Source organism: Topomyia yanbarensis, chromosome 2 (genome assembly GCF_030247195.1).
Source record: "Topomyia yanbarensis strain Yona2022 chromosome 2, ASM3024719v1, whole genome shotgun sequence".
Lineage (NCBI taxonomy): Eukaryota > Metazoa > Arthropoda > Insecta > Diptera > Culicidae > Topomyia > Topomyia yanbarensis.
Genome location: NC_080671.1, coordinates 205,285,450 through 205,304,188, shown reverse-complemented (window position 1 = coordinate 205,304,188; position 18,739 = coordinate 205,285,450). Strand labels below are relative to the sequence as shown.

General features: G+C 38.2%; 1 long non-coding RNA gene across 1 annotated transcript; it reads right to left on the bottom strand.

Moving 5' to 3' along the window:
• Positions 1-2,221: 2,221 nt before the first annotated feature.
• On the bottom strand, positions 2,222-12,495 carry LOC131682764 (uncharacterized). Its single transcript, XR_009304143.1, has 3 exons — positions 12,354-12,495; positions 12,261-12,290; positions 2,222-2,585 (listed from the first exon to the last, which is right to left on the bottom strand). It is a non-coding gene; the product is annotated as an uncharacterized LOC131682764 (long non-coding RNA).
• Between the last annotated feature and the right edge of the window lie 6,244 nt (positions 12,496-18,739).

Here is an 18,739-nt window from a genome sequence, read left to right as displayed (position 1 = left end):
TCGTGATTGCAACAATATTTTTTTCCAACTCAGGAAACGTGAAAATAATATTAAAATTTAAAATAAAGAAATATGTTGACAGTCTGGATTTGACACTATAGGAAGGGTTTGACATATCGAATTTCACGACAAATGATGCCCTGTCAGAAAAAAATAAGGCATGTTTTCTCGGTTTTTCCACAGGGTTATTTTTATTTGACATAAACACCATACATTGCATATAGTTTTTTTTTTCATTTTGGGTGTTGTCCTGATAGGCCAGATGTAAACAACCGCTGTTTTCCTATGTATGGTTGCCAAGTTTACATTAGATTTATTTTAAAAAACAAAAAAATCGTTTTTACGTATTACAACGAAATTTTTTTTGAAATCATGTTATATTATGTATATTGGACCTAAAATTTATCGAATGGAACGGAAAACTATATATAGCTTAATGACCCAATTGTGGTGTTGATTTTTTTGTTTTCTCGAGATACCGCTTTCTTTCTATAACATCCGTCTGTAATTATGAAGTGCAGGCATTATTTGGCAGACGAAATCAAACATATTATCCAGAACTGAAATTCCCGAGAGATCCGGTAGCGCGGTTATCGTGGATTCTGTTCTGTGTGCGGAATAATGCGGAAATGCCTCTTTTCGAAATCAACAGGCTGTGTAGCGTAAGTATGAAAATATTTTGAACTTCATGTAAAAATTGTCTTTGTTCCAGTACCGAGTAAATTGGAAGTACTGAGCAAACAGGGAGAAAGTTATCCCGGAAGTCGCTTCTTGTTCTTCCTTTGATATTATCGATACAGTTGAATTTTACAGTTTTCAACTGAATCGATCATCGGTGTAAATAGGAGCGTGTATTTTCTACTGCTGTTTTCTCCGAAACAATCACATGTAGTACTGGAACAAACCCATACATTGCTCCAAAACAAAAATTAAACCTTGCAGAAAAGTAGATTTAGAATATTTAAAATAAATCCGAACAGAGAAAATTATTCTTGTGACAGAGGTTGCTTGACTCAGAAAGCAACTTACAAAAATGAAGAGGCGTGAAGATATTTTTCGTAATGTCCAACAACGAATATATATTATTTTGTTTTGCTGTATTCCGATGGAAAAAAAAACGTTATGATCGTTTAAATGCGGATATAAAGACTAAATCTTTTTCCAATTTTTCCATGAAATTGGTACATAATATAGAATATTTTAATCAGAACAAATATACGACCGAAACAAAACAAATATTTTGGCAACATTGGTCGAGTGGGGGTATGTCGTTTTCAACAGGGATTAGTAAAATATAAGAAGAAGCCAGCTGGCGGATCCTATCCTACACTCAGAAAAAAGTAAACGTTATGCCTATTGATTTTACACATAGATTTTTGCAATTAACGGAGGCATATAGATACTATTTGCTGGCACATAAACCTAATGTGTGTATTTACAAGAAATATTAATCTTACATTCACATTTCATAACTATTAGGCATATAAAACTCCATTCTATAACAATATGCACATATAACTTATGTGTGTGCATACATAGTTTATATAGTTGACACATAGAAGGTATGTGTGCGCGTGATAACAATAGCATTTCTTCTTCATATGAATTTTAAGCGGTTTGAAGCAAATAGAATTAACGTTTGGATTTTTTTCAGTGTAGGTTACAAGTTGAATTAGGTCTGTTCCAGTACCAGGAGAAACTGGAAGTACTCCGGAGAAAATCGTTCCTGTACTCTCTTCTTCTCTTTTTTCTTCTTCTGGTAGCAAACCGGAGTAAAAAGGAGCAAAGATTTTTTGCTCCTGTTTACTCCGGAGTGACTTCTGTGTACTGGAACAAACCTATTGTTTTCACTGAATTAAGATGGCGTCTCTTTGTTATTCTAGTCTCTTTAGTGGAATCGTTACACTATACGGGTTAAAGTTCGTGTATTATATTTTTTATTAGGGTTAGCTAACGTCTCGCCGAAAAGGGATTATGGGGGAGGGCACAAAACTAGAGTTACTATATTATTTATACTATTTCGCTTGAACCTGAAACTGAGTCAGGTTCTAACCCCAACCCCTGTCAGTTCATACATTTTGACAGCAGTTGGGGTTAGGAACTGACTCAGTTTCGCCTCAAACAAAAACCACATAAGAGTTAGGCGGATACAAAAGCCAGAAAACTGGCAGCTCTTATTTAAGGAAAAAAACACTGGCATCCCATGTAAATGTTCAAACTTTAGCTTAATAATTTCATTGTCGTCGTAAGTAAGAACTTTACATGCACGAAAAGAAAAACCAATTCGAAGGTCTGATGATCTGATTTCATACTTGTGCGAATATTTCTTCTTGCTACAGAAAAAATTGGTTCTTTTCGTTTCTCTACACTTGATCTAACACAAGATAAGAATAAAATAGTTATGACCATAATCAATATACCTTTTCCGTGTACATCAAAAGAGAACATGTTATGTGACGTCATGCTCGATTGGCTCCTGCATTTGACATGTTTAATTGGCTCCGCTCAGTGTATCCCCCTAACTATGAATATAGTAACTATACACAAAACCAGTGCGATGTTTCGAAAGGGACCAACACATTTATCTGCAAAATCGTTCAAAATACATTTTTTTAATATATCAGGTATATTATTCGGAAAAATGGTTAATTTAACATGGCATTACGTTGCTTGGGCCTTAAATTAAGCTCCTGTTCATAAATGGGAATATAAAATGCGAGGTAATTTTTCAGACGCCATTTTCTCAACATAAGCATATTGTAGTTAATGCCTTACGAAATGTTGACGTCGAGTTCTAATCGAACCCACTGAGACGTCCAAAAATTTGTTTCAAAATCGTTCAACACGGGTCCAACGATGGACGTTCGTTGAACGGTTATTTGGACGTTGTCCAAATTGGTCCAACGAACGTCCTTCATTGGACGATTTTGAAACCAACCGTTCTTAGAGGGAACCTAAAACAACGGTTCTAAAAGTACAGAACACTAGATTACCCAGTGAGCAAATTTTCTGGCAGAGACCGCTCTGCTAGATTTCTGTTTTCTGGCAAATTTTGATAGGAACCGAGCTAAAACCTGGCATAACTCGGATATAAACTGTGCAAAGATCCTGGCAATTCCTACCTGGTATAATTTAGCATGAATCGAGCAAAACGTCTGACAAAGATGTGGCAGAAAGCGTGCGGAGATCTTGGCTGTACATTTCTGGCTCGATTGTGGATAAAAGTGAGCAGCACCGGTTGGTTTAACCGCTTCTGTCAGAAACGGTTGTTGCATTTGAGCGAATTCGTTGCCAGAATTCTCGCACAAATCGCGCAAAATGCTCGCAGAAACTCTGCCAGCATCAATTTCGCTTTGCTCAACTTTCGCTAACTTTCTGCTTGCCACGCTGACCGGGTAGGTTTGTCGCTGGCATCAGTGGTAGGAACATCATTCTTTTGATTCCGGGCTATATCTGTCAAATGGGCCTAATAAAAAAGCAAAAAATCCTCTATCGCCGTTTTATAGCGGCTAATGATGTATTTCACTAATTAGAATGCACAAATTGTTAAAACGTGTACTGAATTTTGATAAATTTTCATTTCCTTGTGCGGTACATATATCCAAACTCTTTCATTTCATAACAATAACAGTCGAAAATTTACACCGAGAAAATTCGTTATATTGCATAAATTGATTTCACACATTTTTTTGCAATTTGTAGTAGCACATAAACATTAGCTGTCACGCATAGATACCATGCGAAAGCTAATGAAATTATAATAGTATGCCACAGATAAATTTGTTTAATAGCAGATATCATATCATTTTTCTGTTTCGCTCTCGTTTATTCTGCTTTATGCATTGGGGACGTTTTCAGTCGTGAATTCATAAAAATCACAGCAGAATAAATGAGACTGAAATGAAAAATAGGTAAACTCTACATTTTACTAATTTGAAGTTCAACTAAATGGTTTGTGGCTACCAGGTCAAAAAATGCGGACGAACATGATCAGGCGATTTAAACAGTTTGACGTTCACTAAAAAAAATTTACCATGTTAATATCATTGTGGAAATCTATTGAATTATTTCAACCCACAAACACATGAAATGCACACAGTTGCCATTTGAATATCCATTCGAGTGTGGGAAATATGCTTTTCAAATGAAATTCATGCGAACATTGTGTGAAAAGCACATCAACATCATAAGAAATACCATTGAATAAAATTTCCAAATGAATTACACGTGGATATCACTTTGTTTTACTTATAAATTTCATTGGCATAAGAATCGTTGAAATCAATTGTTTTACATATACTTTATGACTCAATAGCATGGCAATGAACATTAAATGGATAAATATGTCGTATTTACGTGAAATTTATGTGAATTTAATTTGAAACGCCACATGAAATGCTTTTCAATGGATTTTCATGTGAAATTCAAAGGGAAATCACTTCTTTCGCTTTTTAAGATGAGAATGCGCACATTAAAGTGATGTTTAATTGCATATGGTTTTATCGTGTCGATTATTTTCAGTGTTTGACTCAACTCGCCTCTGCTAATTGCCCCTAGGAACATATGCAATTTGCGAATGCGATTTAAAGGCAAATGTTGCATTTCAAATAGCCCCCTAATTTCCAGCAATTTGCTGGCAAATTGAATGGCAATTAGCGCATCCGAGTTGGCAAATAGCCCCCCGTTAGCCAGCAACTTGCCCTTTTTGGCTGGGTATAAGCAGGCCATATTTTTCTACGCGTACACTGAGGAAAAGCAACTGCGAATTTCATAAGTCTCGGCATATGAACCAGCCTTCTGACGATGCCATTGAACGCTTTAGAATGTCATAGGTAGGCTTATGAATTCATTTATCTTTATTCATGCACTCCATAAACGTACAAATAATGTGTTTCGTAAAACAGTCTTATGACTTCACTCCAATATATGCCTTTAAGAATTTCATAAGTTTTTCTCATGAAACCCATATGAGATCTGTTATAGAATCAATAAAATTGTATTTTGTTTTCATAAACGTCACTTTTGTGAAAAATTCATAATTGTTTCTTATGAATTCAGTACTGGCCTGGACGGCCAACCAGGAGCTAATAGTTTCAGGCCAGCACTTTCTGATTACCGTTGTTTGAAACAAAAGAAGTGAGATTTTCAGTCAAATTGCAACAAAATTTTAAATTCTTTTTTATGTTATTGAATAAATTACTGTGAGCATTAAATCTGTTTACATGGTTATAATTTTTACAGAAGATATCCGATTATTTGAAATGTAATAAGTTGTGTATATAATTAGTGTCTGACGCGTATTTTATAATTATCAAAATCATTTGAGAAGTAACAATCATTATCATTAAGTTGTCAAGTCCAGTTTCCCAGTTGTCTAAGCCCAGTTTCCCAAGAAATATTGACGAAGCATTGCTCATTATGTACAAATTTTAATATTTAAAGAGAGTTTTCTCTTCAATCTTCTGAAGGGGTCTACACTTGGCGGTTAATTTGTCACGAATGAACTCATGATGAATGACGTTCATGTTTGACAATTCTCAGTGGTTTGTTTACTTTGTCAGTTGCGTGAGTTCGAGTGCAACGGGTGCCCATCTGTTACATTCAAACTCACGTAACTCCGTAACGTAAAGAACCACCGAGAATTGTTAAACGAAGTTCATCCGGCTCATTTTTTGGGGTTATGTCGGTTGGTGTAAAACCTAATATTCTCTTATCAAGGTTGATTTTTACTGTTGATTTTTTGTCTACTAAAAATGCTCGAGAAATGTCAGTCATGTTCTTTTTTTTATATAAATGCGCAATAATATCCATAAATAAAAAAACTTATGGCATTCATTCGAACATTGTGATGAATTTCATAAGACTGTTCTATGGAAATCGTCATTTCTACTATGTTTTCTACTTATAAATGTCAGCAATTTTCATAAATGGGCACCTATGGCGTTCATTCGGACATTTTCATAAATTTCATAAGACTGTCTTATGAAAATAATAAGAGATGGATTTTGAAAATTTCCCCTCCAAATCATAAGACAGATTTATAAAATCCATTTAAAATCCTTATGTCTGAAAGTCATAAGACGTTTTTATGGAAATTCAATGTAAATTTTGCTCGGTGTACCAAAAGTGCGGACCAAAGACTTTTACTAGAGAGACTTTCGGTACCTTGACAGATATATACCGAAAGTAAAACAAACTAAGACAAAACGTAACCTAAGGGGGGGGGGGGGCGTTTTTGTTCTAATTTTATGTCATAATGGTCCAGCTCCTGCTTGGTTGATTCTGACTTTTTGCACCGTACGCAATGTTACTACAGGGATATCGAAATGATGTTTGGCAGTGTTCCTATATTTATAGGTAAAGATTGTCATTACTTTCGACAAATAAAATTATGATCGTTAAAAAAGTAAAAATGACTAAATAGAACTGAAATTGTGCGGCAAAGCGAAACAAATGATTATCATGCATTTACCGTATACGTGGTTAATTAACTTTAACAAAAATACGACAGAAACCACACTAGAATCTAAAATTATTCAGAAAATGGCTTCATCAAACCTTACTAAACACCCATGACCTGGAAAATCGGTTTCCTTCATCAATATAGTGGTTTCAAGATATAAAATATTGTCGGCATAAAATAAATTAACAAGACTCCATTTTCATTAATAAAAATAGCAACACTGTTCAAAAGATTTCGGCAGGGTGAAAATGTGCGAAAAGAAGAATGTCGAAGGAAACTTAAGAAGCCGATTGTCACGTCTTGTCATAGAAACAAACATGTTCCGAGGCGAAAACTATGGGAACACTAGCGACAATCCTAATCTAGTGTTCTGTATCTACACGCCACCGAAAAACTACCTAAAATTGAGTACTTTTGAATCAAACTTATCGTGCAGGAAGGTAAAATTAGGTAAACCGTGTTGAAGGTAGTTTCCATTTAACTACGGGAAAAATCATAACTCAACCATGAGTTCAATTTATTTAAATTTAAGTTCAGCTTAATTAATTTTGAGTATACCCCAAACAACTCAAAAGTAGAAAAACTCTAGTAAGAGAACTGCGGAGAGAAAAACAGCATTTTTGGCAACGTATGCCCCGGCATTGTATGGCAACATGTCCAATGTTATAAGGATATGCAATGTTCGATTGGATTCGTTTTTTGACAGCTAAACGCGAATCCAATCGATCCAAAATGGAGTCTCCGCAGTTCTCTTTCTAGAGTTTTTCTACTCAAAAGTATCTGCACGGAAGACCTCGACTCGTTTTTGACAACACTAATGAGTGCGAAAGCGACGCACAACTCAAAAATACCTAAATTTTAGTTAAAAGAACTTATTCTGTGGGTTGATTTATTTTTACGTGTACATTCCTGAAGTGTAAACCCGATTCTGGAAAATATCACGGGTTTTTTAAATTCCGGCCGAAAACAATTCAACATGAATTGTTTCCGACGGGAAAAATGATGTTTTTATTGCGTTTAAAAATGCATGCTGTTCTGAAACAACTGGTAATTTTCAGAAGCAGTAGAAGTTTTATTTTGTTAGTTTGGAGAGAGAACGGCGGAAATTTTTCCGTGATAAAAATCCGGCACAAAATCCCAACCCAATTCCTGCTATCAAATTCGCGAGGTGAACAGTAGCCTTTACACTTCGGGAATGTTGATTTTTCCGTGTAGACGTTTTTTTCCGTTACGGAAAATCGAAAATCCATCTCCCATTTGAAATGGCTGGGGAATAAAATCCCGTGATCAAATTCCCGTAAAATGCTAATACGAACATGGAAAGTGATGCCTACTATGAATAACAAAATACATTTTTTTAATAAAATCGCAATACTTGCTCTGCTGGTTCGCATTGTATGACGTCATGCTCGCTTGGCTCCGGATTTTGACAGTTTGTTTGGCTCGATAAAAGTACCTCCGCTGGTCTATTACTATGAGTGTCTATAATTTTAAATAGAAACCAGAGATGCCAGATTTGCAGACAAGTCTGCAAATTGGCAGACTTAAGCTGCAGATTTTTTTGATGACGCAGATATTTTCAGATTTTTTAGTTTGGTTGCAGATATTTGCAGATTTTTTAGTTTGGTTGCAGATATTTACAGATTTTTGAATATAAAGGCTTTTGGTTACACTAGCTTTCCTAACATTTTTTGTTCTTCCCAGACTTTTAAAATTATTATTGCAGGCATTTGAAAAAAGTACCTGGCATCTCTGATAGAAACATTGTTGAATCAATATAAAATATTTTAGATCTAACTGATCCCTTTGTCAAAAACCAACAGAATCATTGTTTAATTTCAACTAAATTTGAGCTGTTCTCTCCTTTGGTTAATATAAAAGATTTGTGTTTGTTTCTTCGAACTTGTTTGTTCGGTTAAACTTATCATGATTTTGTTGTTTCAAACGAAATATTTCAATATCAATTCTTCAAAAGGGCTAATGAGATTTTTATATACAAACTTATTATTGCTCATTACTCCGCTGTCGAGCCGAATTTCATGAAAGATACACATGAATCAAAATCTTTACCCTTGGTAGAATCAATTTCAAATGTCTTCTGGGTTGAAAATATAACAAATTAAGAGAAATCAGCAAAACAAAAGTTTGTTTACAAATCGTATTAGCCTCATTATAATGTTGATATGGATTTGTTGAAACTATTCGAAAGCCAACAAATGAATTTGTTCGTTATTTCAAGTAACAGCATTGGTAGAATCAGACCTGAATGTTATCACTAGGGTTACTGCTCCCTAATTCATCTTAGCTCCTTTATTCATCTCACCCATTTGAACACGTTAGTTAGAGCAGTATCTGCTATCTCTATTCAACGCATTAGCTTAACTGGTAGGATGAATAAGGGTACGTTGTACTCGACTTTTCGCTTCGCTCAAACGGGAGCATTTTACATTTTACAGGCAAATTTTTTAACTGTACTTCTTCTTAGGTACGTAGCAAAGATGATGATACCTATTTAAGCGCAATCCAGTCACTATAAGTCGAGTTATCAATTAAATAATGTGACATACTGACTAATGAGATGAATAAGGGCACGTCTACCCTATATTAAACCGGAAAATTATTTAAAACCAAAATTTGTTTATTTTTACTATTTTTTTCTGCGTGTACGTAGTCGTACACTGAAAAAACTTAACACGTTAACATCATGTGAAAATCTATTGAATTATTTCAATCCACAAACACATGAAATGTACACGGTTGCCACTTGAATATCCATTCGAGTGTGGGAAATATGGTTTTCAAATGAAATTCATGCGAACATGGTGTGAAAAGCACATCAACATTATAGGAAACACCATTGACTAAAATTTTTCAAATGAATTACACGTGAATATCACTTTGTTTTGCTTATAGCAAATACAAATATTTGCTTATAGCTTCCATTGACAGAAGAATCGGTGAAATCAATTGTTTTACTTGAGGAAATGCACTACATGTTTTTCATGCGGAAATCATGTGGAAAGTTCATACTTTACGACTCAATAGCATGGCAATGAACATTCAATGGATAAATATGTCGCATTTACGTGGAATTTGTTTGAATTTAATTTGGAACACCACATGAAATGCTTTTCATTGTATTTTCATGTGAAATTCAAAAGGAAGTCATTTCTTTTACTTTTTAACATGAGAACGCACATGAAAGTGATGTTTAATTGCATATGGTTTTATCGTGTCGATTATTTTCAGTATCGATACTTCAACCCACTGAGACCAAGATGGAGAGAAAGGTGGGAACATTTGATACTTTTGAGTGTATTAGTTCTATACTTGCAAAATTAAGCATGGCGGCCGGGGCCCTTGAAGTGAACATAAACATCCGAACGAGCATCCTGATTCTTTGGCGCACGATGAAAAGTTAGAAAAGGCCAAGCTTCACCTCGGATCTACCGATTAGAACACTAAGAGACACTTTTTACCTCGAAAAAAACGATAAAATTAACTATGACCGAACCGAAACAAAACTTATGGCAACAGAAAGGCCCACTACGTCACTTGTTTGTGCTTTTCTTCTTCATATCCTCTTGTTTTTTCGGCTTCATCAATGAAAAATGACAACCGCACTCACACACAGAAAAAAATGTGCACGCATGTATCCGTCTTGCACTGAGACGTCCAAAAAATTGTTTCAAAATTGTTCAACACGAGTCCAACGATGGACGTTCGTTGAACGGTTCTTTGGACGTTGTCCAAATTGGTTCAACGAGCGTCCTTCATTGGACGAAATTGAAACCAACCGTTCTTAGAGGGAAGTTATCGCTATTCGATTCCACACTTTTACAGTAGGGTCATTCTTTTACAAATCGCACGGTTCTCAGCGAAAAAAATAATATCGATATCTTTAAATGCGATGAAATTTTTTTTTCGCTTGTTTGAACAAATTTAATACACATATTTTTGGATATTGCTGAAAAAATTTATTTTCAGAAATATCGACATTTTAATTTTTGATGATTCAATGAATTCTCCCAAATCTACTCCTAATTAAAATGCATCTTTCGTTGTATTGATCCGATTAAGGTCATTTTTTTCGCTTTGCTAATTGTTAGGTAAGCTTTAAGATTGTATTTTTTATAAAAATTTTAGAGCTAAAGCTTTTTTAATGATGATTATATAATTGAAATAGGTGAAACATGCCTTTGGACCAGGTTAAACTCATCAAAAAATATATCATTTTGTTCTTCATTCTATTACCACAGAGAACAGACGTCCGTCTTCAGCATTCAACTTGTGTAAAATCTCTAACGGTTTCGAAGGTAGTTGGGATATCCAAACCAGGTGCGCTACTGTCGTCATGTTTTCTTATGGCTGAGTTCAACTGAATTGACAGCGGTTATTCATCTACCCAGTCAAACTAGTCCGGAACTGGTTCGGATTTCCAGTATGAATTACAGCTCAAATGCGTCAACCGATAGAGTCGGAATCGGTTGTTTTCTTTGAGCAAGTTTCCATACTGAATCCATTCAGGATTTCGAACCGGTTCTGGAATGGATTTGACGGATAGTTGGGATAAGTTGATGTGGCGGCACTAGTGTTTATCGTATATTAATTCAAATGTTTACACACGTTTTTTAAGTATTTTGTCCGATCATGGATGTCTGTTCTCTGTGCTATTAGCTTCATAATCCAGTTTTATGAAATGTGGGATCTTTATTGAGTCATTAGATATCGAATATTTCCGAGCGCAAGTCACGTCGCGCGCTAGAACTCGGAGCGCGCAGCGCTTGATAAGTCGACATTTGCTGAAACTGTAGTCGCGGGAAAACAAATCACGAACATCGTTCTGTCATTGAACGGCGATACATTCGCATGTTTTGACTAGGATGAATCGCTTTAAACAATTTTATTATGTTAACTTCACTCTAACACCTTCACGATCCGTTCTTTTTCACGAGTAACTTCGAGATGGTGAAATGTAATAAAATGGTATTTGATATTACATTTATTATATGATAATGCATTACATAAAATGAAATTTTTGCCAAAGTAATATAAAGTATACACACACATATATATATATATATATATATATATATATATATATATATATATATATATATATATATATATATATATATATATATATATATATATATATATATATATATATATATATATATATATATATATATATATATATATATATATATATATATATATATATATATATATATATATATATATATATATATATATATATATATATATATATATATATATATATATATATATATATATATATATATATATATATATATATATATATATATATATATATATATATATATATATATATATACATCTTGGGTAGGCCATAAGCGACAAAAGTAAACAAAACGAGTTATCTACACTACACCACTCTTTTCGAACCTTACCATCATATCACACGAATGGGATTCTCTAAAAACGACAGGCTACCACATTATTAATTAAATTAAAAATCGTCGTACAAGGTATATCAACATTTTTTCAAACGACGCATACGCCCTAATGATTTCCCTCGGTCGTATAAACACCAATATTAGAACCGCTTCGATGTGGAGATACGCGCGTAACAAAATGTCGTGAGCGACATTTTTATTGTTATTTTTACAACTGTACATACGCTTATATAAAAGGGACCTATGTCCGATTTTTTTAAATGAATTTGTCATTTTACTTACGTCCTTGAAAATTAATTATTCTTGTAATTGTTTTTCGAATAAAACATCTAATGCTTTTGTAGAGAAATAATTACCATTCCTTTCCAACCGAAAATGGTAGTGTACTGAAACGACAAACAATATTATACCCCGACACCACTCACGGAGCGAAAAAAATAGTAACCTACCTGTTGTACATGGCAATACGCTGATTACCTACCAATAAAGTAATCACAAAGTGGCACAAAACTCATTTTTAAAACAATTTTTAATTTACAAGTGCTACGTCGTATCGGCAAAAAATATGAAAAAAAACCGGCCCATACGACGTTTGCCTTATGTTTACATTGCGCGTATGAGAAGATATAAAGGAAACAACAAGATAACTGACGTTTCGACTTTCTACTTTTCATCGATTTCTATGTTTTCCTTTTAAACTCGATGAAACATCTAATGCGCGCTCTATTGGGAAGTAGATGAACTGTGAACTAAGGCTGATAAGGGGGTTAACTCAATTTGAAATGTAATTGTTTCCTAATTACAGATTAAATATATTTTTTGAACAGTTGTATGTGCTTTCGTGTCTCGAGATCAGTCCTATGCGCTACGACGTATGTGAGACCTATGTAGGGAAAAGGACGTATCGTGCGTTGGTAAAATGTCGTATTGACAGAAAAAGATCGTATTGTCAAGTTAATAGTAACAATAATCGTTATAATTTCTTATCAACCGTATTACACCATTAAAGCAAGCAAGGGAAAAAACAAAACCGTAGACGATTTTTTAGTATTTATAACGGTTTAGTTCCTAAATAGGAATTAAAAGTATTTTCGCCATACTTCAAACTAGATTTTCTCTGTTCGAGCAAAATGTCAATAGATCGTTTTGAAAACCCATCCTATATATATATATATATATATATATATATATATATATATATATATATATATATATATATATATATATATATATATATATATATATATATATATATATATATATATATATATATATATATATATATATATATATATATGTATATATATATATATATATATATATATATATATATATATATATATATATATATATATATATATATATATATATATATATATATATATATATATATATATATATATATATATATATATATATATATATATATATATATATATATATATATATATATATATATATATATATATATATATATATATATATATATATATATATATATATATATATATATATATATATATATATATATATATATATATTAGAACCGCTTCGAAAGAAAGGCTATGCAATCACTGTAAAAATCGACCTCTTAACCGAGGCCTGGAGGGCGAGTGTGTGTGTATGTATGTATGTGTGTGTCATTTAAACTCACACAATTTTCTCAGAGATGGCTGAACCGATTTTCGCAAACTTAGTTTCATCTGAAAGGTATAACGGTCCCATAAGCTGCTATTGAATTTTTAGTTGATCCGACTTCCGGTTTCGGAGTTACGGGTTGAAGAGTGCGGTCACACAGCAAATTCCCATATAAACTGGTACCACCATGATGTTCAAATGATGTAAAACACATTAAAATTGATGTAACATTACTCTAGTTTGCGGGTCTGGATCACTAATGATCAATCAAAGCAGCTTTGACCACATTGGCCACCTATGACGGTTCATGACGCCCCGGGGAAACCCGCCAAGTTCCTAAGCTAACATCACACCCATTCCACAACGAATTCTCTACCGATTTTAACAAACTTGATTTCAAACGAAAGATACAGTAATGCCATTGACTGCTGCTGAATTTCATTCGGTTCTAACTCTTGCTTCCGGAGTTACAGGGGTGTTAGTAAGGATACACTGGAATTTCCCATATAAATCGGTACAATTGTAATACCTCAGAGGCTAAAAACTATGGAAATGGTCACCAAATTACTTCTAATCGCAGATCTAGATCACTGATTGCCAATCAAACATTGTCCACTATCGACGATTCCGGAAGTCCGGAGTTCCGGGCATATTCCACAATTAAAGTCACATCGGTTCTTCGGTGATGACTGAACCGATTTTCTCCAACCAAGTCTCAAATGGATGTTGAAATATGCAGTTGTCGCCGCCCCTCCACCTCCCCCCCCCCCCGTCTTGCCCTTACACCTCCCTCCTTCATCACTCCCCTCCCCTTGGACCACCCTCACGCCCGCATTTCCTTCATCCACCCCGTATAGCGAAATAAGATGAAGGATTTCTGACGCATCCTCCACTCCCACTCTACTAACCCCCCTTCCCTCCACTTTCAAACCCATTCCACCAACATTTCAAAATATAATCACATGAAGATAACATTGAACTCATGCTGATTAAGCTAATTAAATATTATTATTTTGCCTTTCTCATATAGAAAGGTTATGCAATTGCTCCAAAAACCGACTTTCTAACCGAGGCCCGGAGGGCCGAGTCTCATATAACATTCGACTCTGTTCGCCGAGATCGCAAAATATGTGTGTGTATGTATGTGTATATGTATGTATGTATGCATGTATGTATGTATGTATGTATGTATGTATGTATGTATGTATGTATGTATGTATGTATGTATGTATGTATGTATGTATGTATGTATGCATGTATGTATGTATGTATGTATGTATGTATGTATGTATGTTTTTTTTTTTTTTTTTTTTTTTTTTTTTTTTTGAGAGCAGTAAAAAAATTTTCAGAAAAACCCTGAGTGAGGAAAAATGTACAAAAACCCCATTGTCAGGGAACGGGTTTGGGCTGCCATCACCCGACCCGCTAAAAACCACTGCTCTTGCCCAGAACCTGATTCCTCCCCGGCACTACCTTACGGTATTACTTCGGGGAGGGGTTTTTATGTGCATAGCACGCACTCTAATTCAACTACTTCCTAGTTCGTTTCTTCCGTAGGGTTACAGCCCCACTCCTCTACACACCACCAATTCTCTACCATCCACACAGACTGGCAAGCTCTGCATGGCAGTCGGAAAGCTGGCTGTGAGTCGAGGCTTAGTACTCCTCCCCTACGAGTACAGTCTGAGCGGCAAACTTCTGACTGTCTAATTCACTGAGCCCTGCGGCTCGCTTGTGCCGGTTAGCACCGCAACTCCCTTCTCGCACCATTCAACGCCGTTTACTCTTTGAGCACCAGACTTGTTCGCGAACTACTCGGTCTAGTCCCCGACGATGGACCTAGCCTACTCCGACGGAGAATTCCTCGGCGAGAGAAGTTCTCCCGAAACCGAGCCAACCAACCAGATGTCGAGGTCAGTTCGGCGATTCCGGTGGAGCAGAGCGTCCGGTTCGCTGGTGCCCCGACGACCTGCGACTGGTGGTATTTCGTCGCGGTCTACTCAGTCTAGTCCCCGGCGGTGGATCTAGCTTACGCCGACGGAGAGTTCCCCGGCGAAGGAGGCTCCCCCGGTACCGATTCTTCTTTTGTTTTAGCACCACAATTTCATGAGCTCTTTGGCTTCCTCTCGTTCCGTTTCGCCCGATCTACTCGATCTAGTCCCCGGCGGTGGATCTAGCCTACTCAACGGGCCATACAGTAGGTGCTGAGGTCTATCCGGCGATTCCGGTTGGAGCGTAACTTCCGGTTCACCGGCGCCCCAACGACCCACTGCTAGCTCTGCGACGCGGTCTACTCGGTCCAATCCCCGGCGGTGGATATAGCCTACTCACGAGCTACCCGGAAGGATGTCGAGGTCAGTTCAGCGATTCCGGTGAAGCTTGACGTCCGGTTCCCAGGCGCCCCGACGACCCAACTCGGTGCTACATCACGCACTACTCAACTGGTCCCCGGCGGTGGACCTAGTCTACACAGTTGGAGAGTTCCCCGGCGGCGGAATTTCTCTCGAAACCCGATTTGCGGTTTCTTGTTGGTCTCTACGCCACTTCCTCTGCAACTCGGAGAGTATGCTCGAGACCACTCTGTTGACAGCGTCCCAGGTATGTTCGTCACGGCACATCTCTTCGACGATATTGTCCGCTGTCATACCAGGTATACCCCTACGAACTTCTTCGAATCTAGGGCATTCGAAGACCACGTGTTCCGGTGTCTCCTGCACGGTCGCACAACCCGGGCAAAGGGGTGACGAAGCATGTCCAAACCGATGCAAGTACTTCCGGAAGCATCCGTGCCCGGACAAAAACTGCGTCAAATGGAAGTTCACCTCTCCATGCTTCCTATGTACCCAGGCCGATACATTTGGGATGAGTCGGTGGGTCCACCTTCCTTTCTCCGCGTTGTCCCACTCCTGTTGCCATTTAGCCAACGAGTCCGCTCGAACCTGTCTCCTAGCGTTACGTGCATTTCTCCGCTGATAGCATTCCACGTCCTCCGCCAGGGTAATGCAGATGGGGATCATCCCGGCGATAACGCATACTGCCTCCGACGATATTGTTCTGTAGGCACTCGCGACTCGTACGGCCATCAGTCGGAATGTCCTGTTTAGCTTTTCACGGTTCCGCTTGGTTTTCAGCGCAGCACTCCAGGCAGGAACCCCATATCGGAGTATCGATGACGAAACAGTAGATAGCAGACGTCTCGTGCTGCTTCTCGGACCGCCGACGTTTGGCATGATTCTCGCTATTGCGTTCGTTGCCTTCGCCGACTTTCCACAGGCGTAATCAACGTGGTTGTTGAAGCTCAACCGGTCGTCGATTATAACTCCCAATTGCTTCAATGCACGTTTCGATGCAATCACGTGCCCTCCGACGTCGATCTGCATCCGTTGGACCGATCTGCAGTTACTGACCAACAACACCTCCGTCTTGTGGCGAGCTATTTGCAGCTTAACCCCGTTCATCCAGCTCTCGATCGCGTCTATTGTCTCCGTCACCGACACCTCCACTTCTTCAAGTGTCTCACCCATCACCGTTAGTGACACGTCGTCCGCGAAACCTACGATTTTCACTTTCCTAGGCAGCTGCAGCGTTAACACCCCATCGTACATCCCGTTCCAAAGGGTTGGACCGAGAATGGAGCCCTGAGGAACGCCCGCTGTGACACGCAATGACTTCTGTCCTTCGCTCGTCTCGTACAGTAGCACTCTGCTCTGAAAGTAGCTCTTCAGGATCTGGCACAGATAGTCGGGAACCCTCATTCTATGCAGCGCTGCAGCGATGGCTTCCCAGCTGGCACTGTTGAACGCGTTCTTCACATCTATCGTGACCACAGCGCAGTATCGATCTCCTCTTCGCTTCTGTTTAGATGACTTCTCGGCACTCTCGAGCACTATCCGAATTGCATCCACTGTCGATGCTCCTTTGCGGAAACCAAACTGCATCTTGGACAGTCCGCGCTCACCTTCCGTGAATTTCGTCAACCTGTTAAGAATGATCCTTTCCAGGAGTTTTCCGAGTGTATCCAGCAGGCATATGGGTCTGTACGAGGTCGGGTCGCCAGGTGGCTTCCCTGGCTTCGGCAGCAACACCAGCTTCTGGACCTTCCACATTTCGGGGAAGTTGCCTTCATTTAGGCACTTCTGCATCACTATCCTGAACATGTCCGGATATGCCAGGATCGCAGCTTTCAGTACCACGTTTGGTATTCCATCCGGACCAGGGGCTTTCTTTGGTTTTAGGCGCTTCGATGCTTCTACTAGCTCGTCGTTAGTCACTTGCCGATCCATGTTTGTTCCTTCTTCCTCGCCGTGCGGTGACGGTGGCCATATAGTTGGATCGTGCTTCGGGAAAAGACCCTCGACGATTATCTTCAGCTTGCTCGGACACATTTCGACTGGCGTCGTTGGACCCTTCATTTTCGCCATCACGACTCGGTATGCGTCACCCCAGGGATTGGCGTCTACTTCTCGGCTTAGCTCCTTGTGGCACTCTGACTTGCTAAGTCTGATCTCCCGTTTTAGAGCGGCCCTAGCTTCCCGAAACGATGCCTTATGCTCTTCTCTATCTGGTTCCGATCTTGCTCTTTGGGCCCGCCTTCTGGCTCTGAGACAAGCAGCGCGTAACGTACTAAGCGTCTCGTTCCACCAGTAAGCTGGACGCCGTTTGTTGCGTGGTTCCAGTTTTCGCGGCATTGTGGCGTCACAAGCCGCCACAATCCTTCTTGTTAGGTCAGCCGCATCCACGTTCTCGGTCCCGCCGTTCGGCCGAAGTGCCTCAACAAAGAGGTCTTTGTTGAAGGCTTTCGTCTTCCACTTTCGTTCGCCGGTCACCCTTCTCTGTACTGCCGCGGGGTTCCGTTGGCCGATACGGTAGCGAATCTCCTGGTGGTCACTATGCGTATACGTTTCGCATACTCTCCAATTCATGTTCGCCGTCAATGAGGGACTACAGAATGTGACGTCTATGATGGACTCCCTCCCGTCTCTCCGAAATGTACTAACAGAGCCTTCATTGCACAATCGTACGTCTAACTTCGCTAGAGCTTCCTGCAGGATACACCCTCTTGTGTTGGTTACTCTACTGCCCCATTCCACAGCCCAGGCGTTGAAGTCACCACCAATGACTACCGGCTTCCGATCGATCAACTGCTCGGTTAACTGCTCCAGCATTAGGCTGAACTGCTCTACTGTCCACCTTGGGG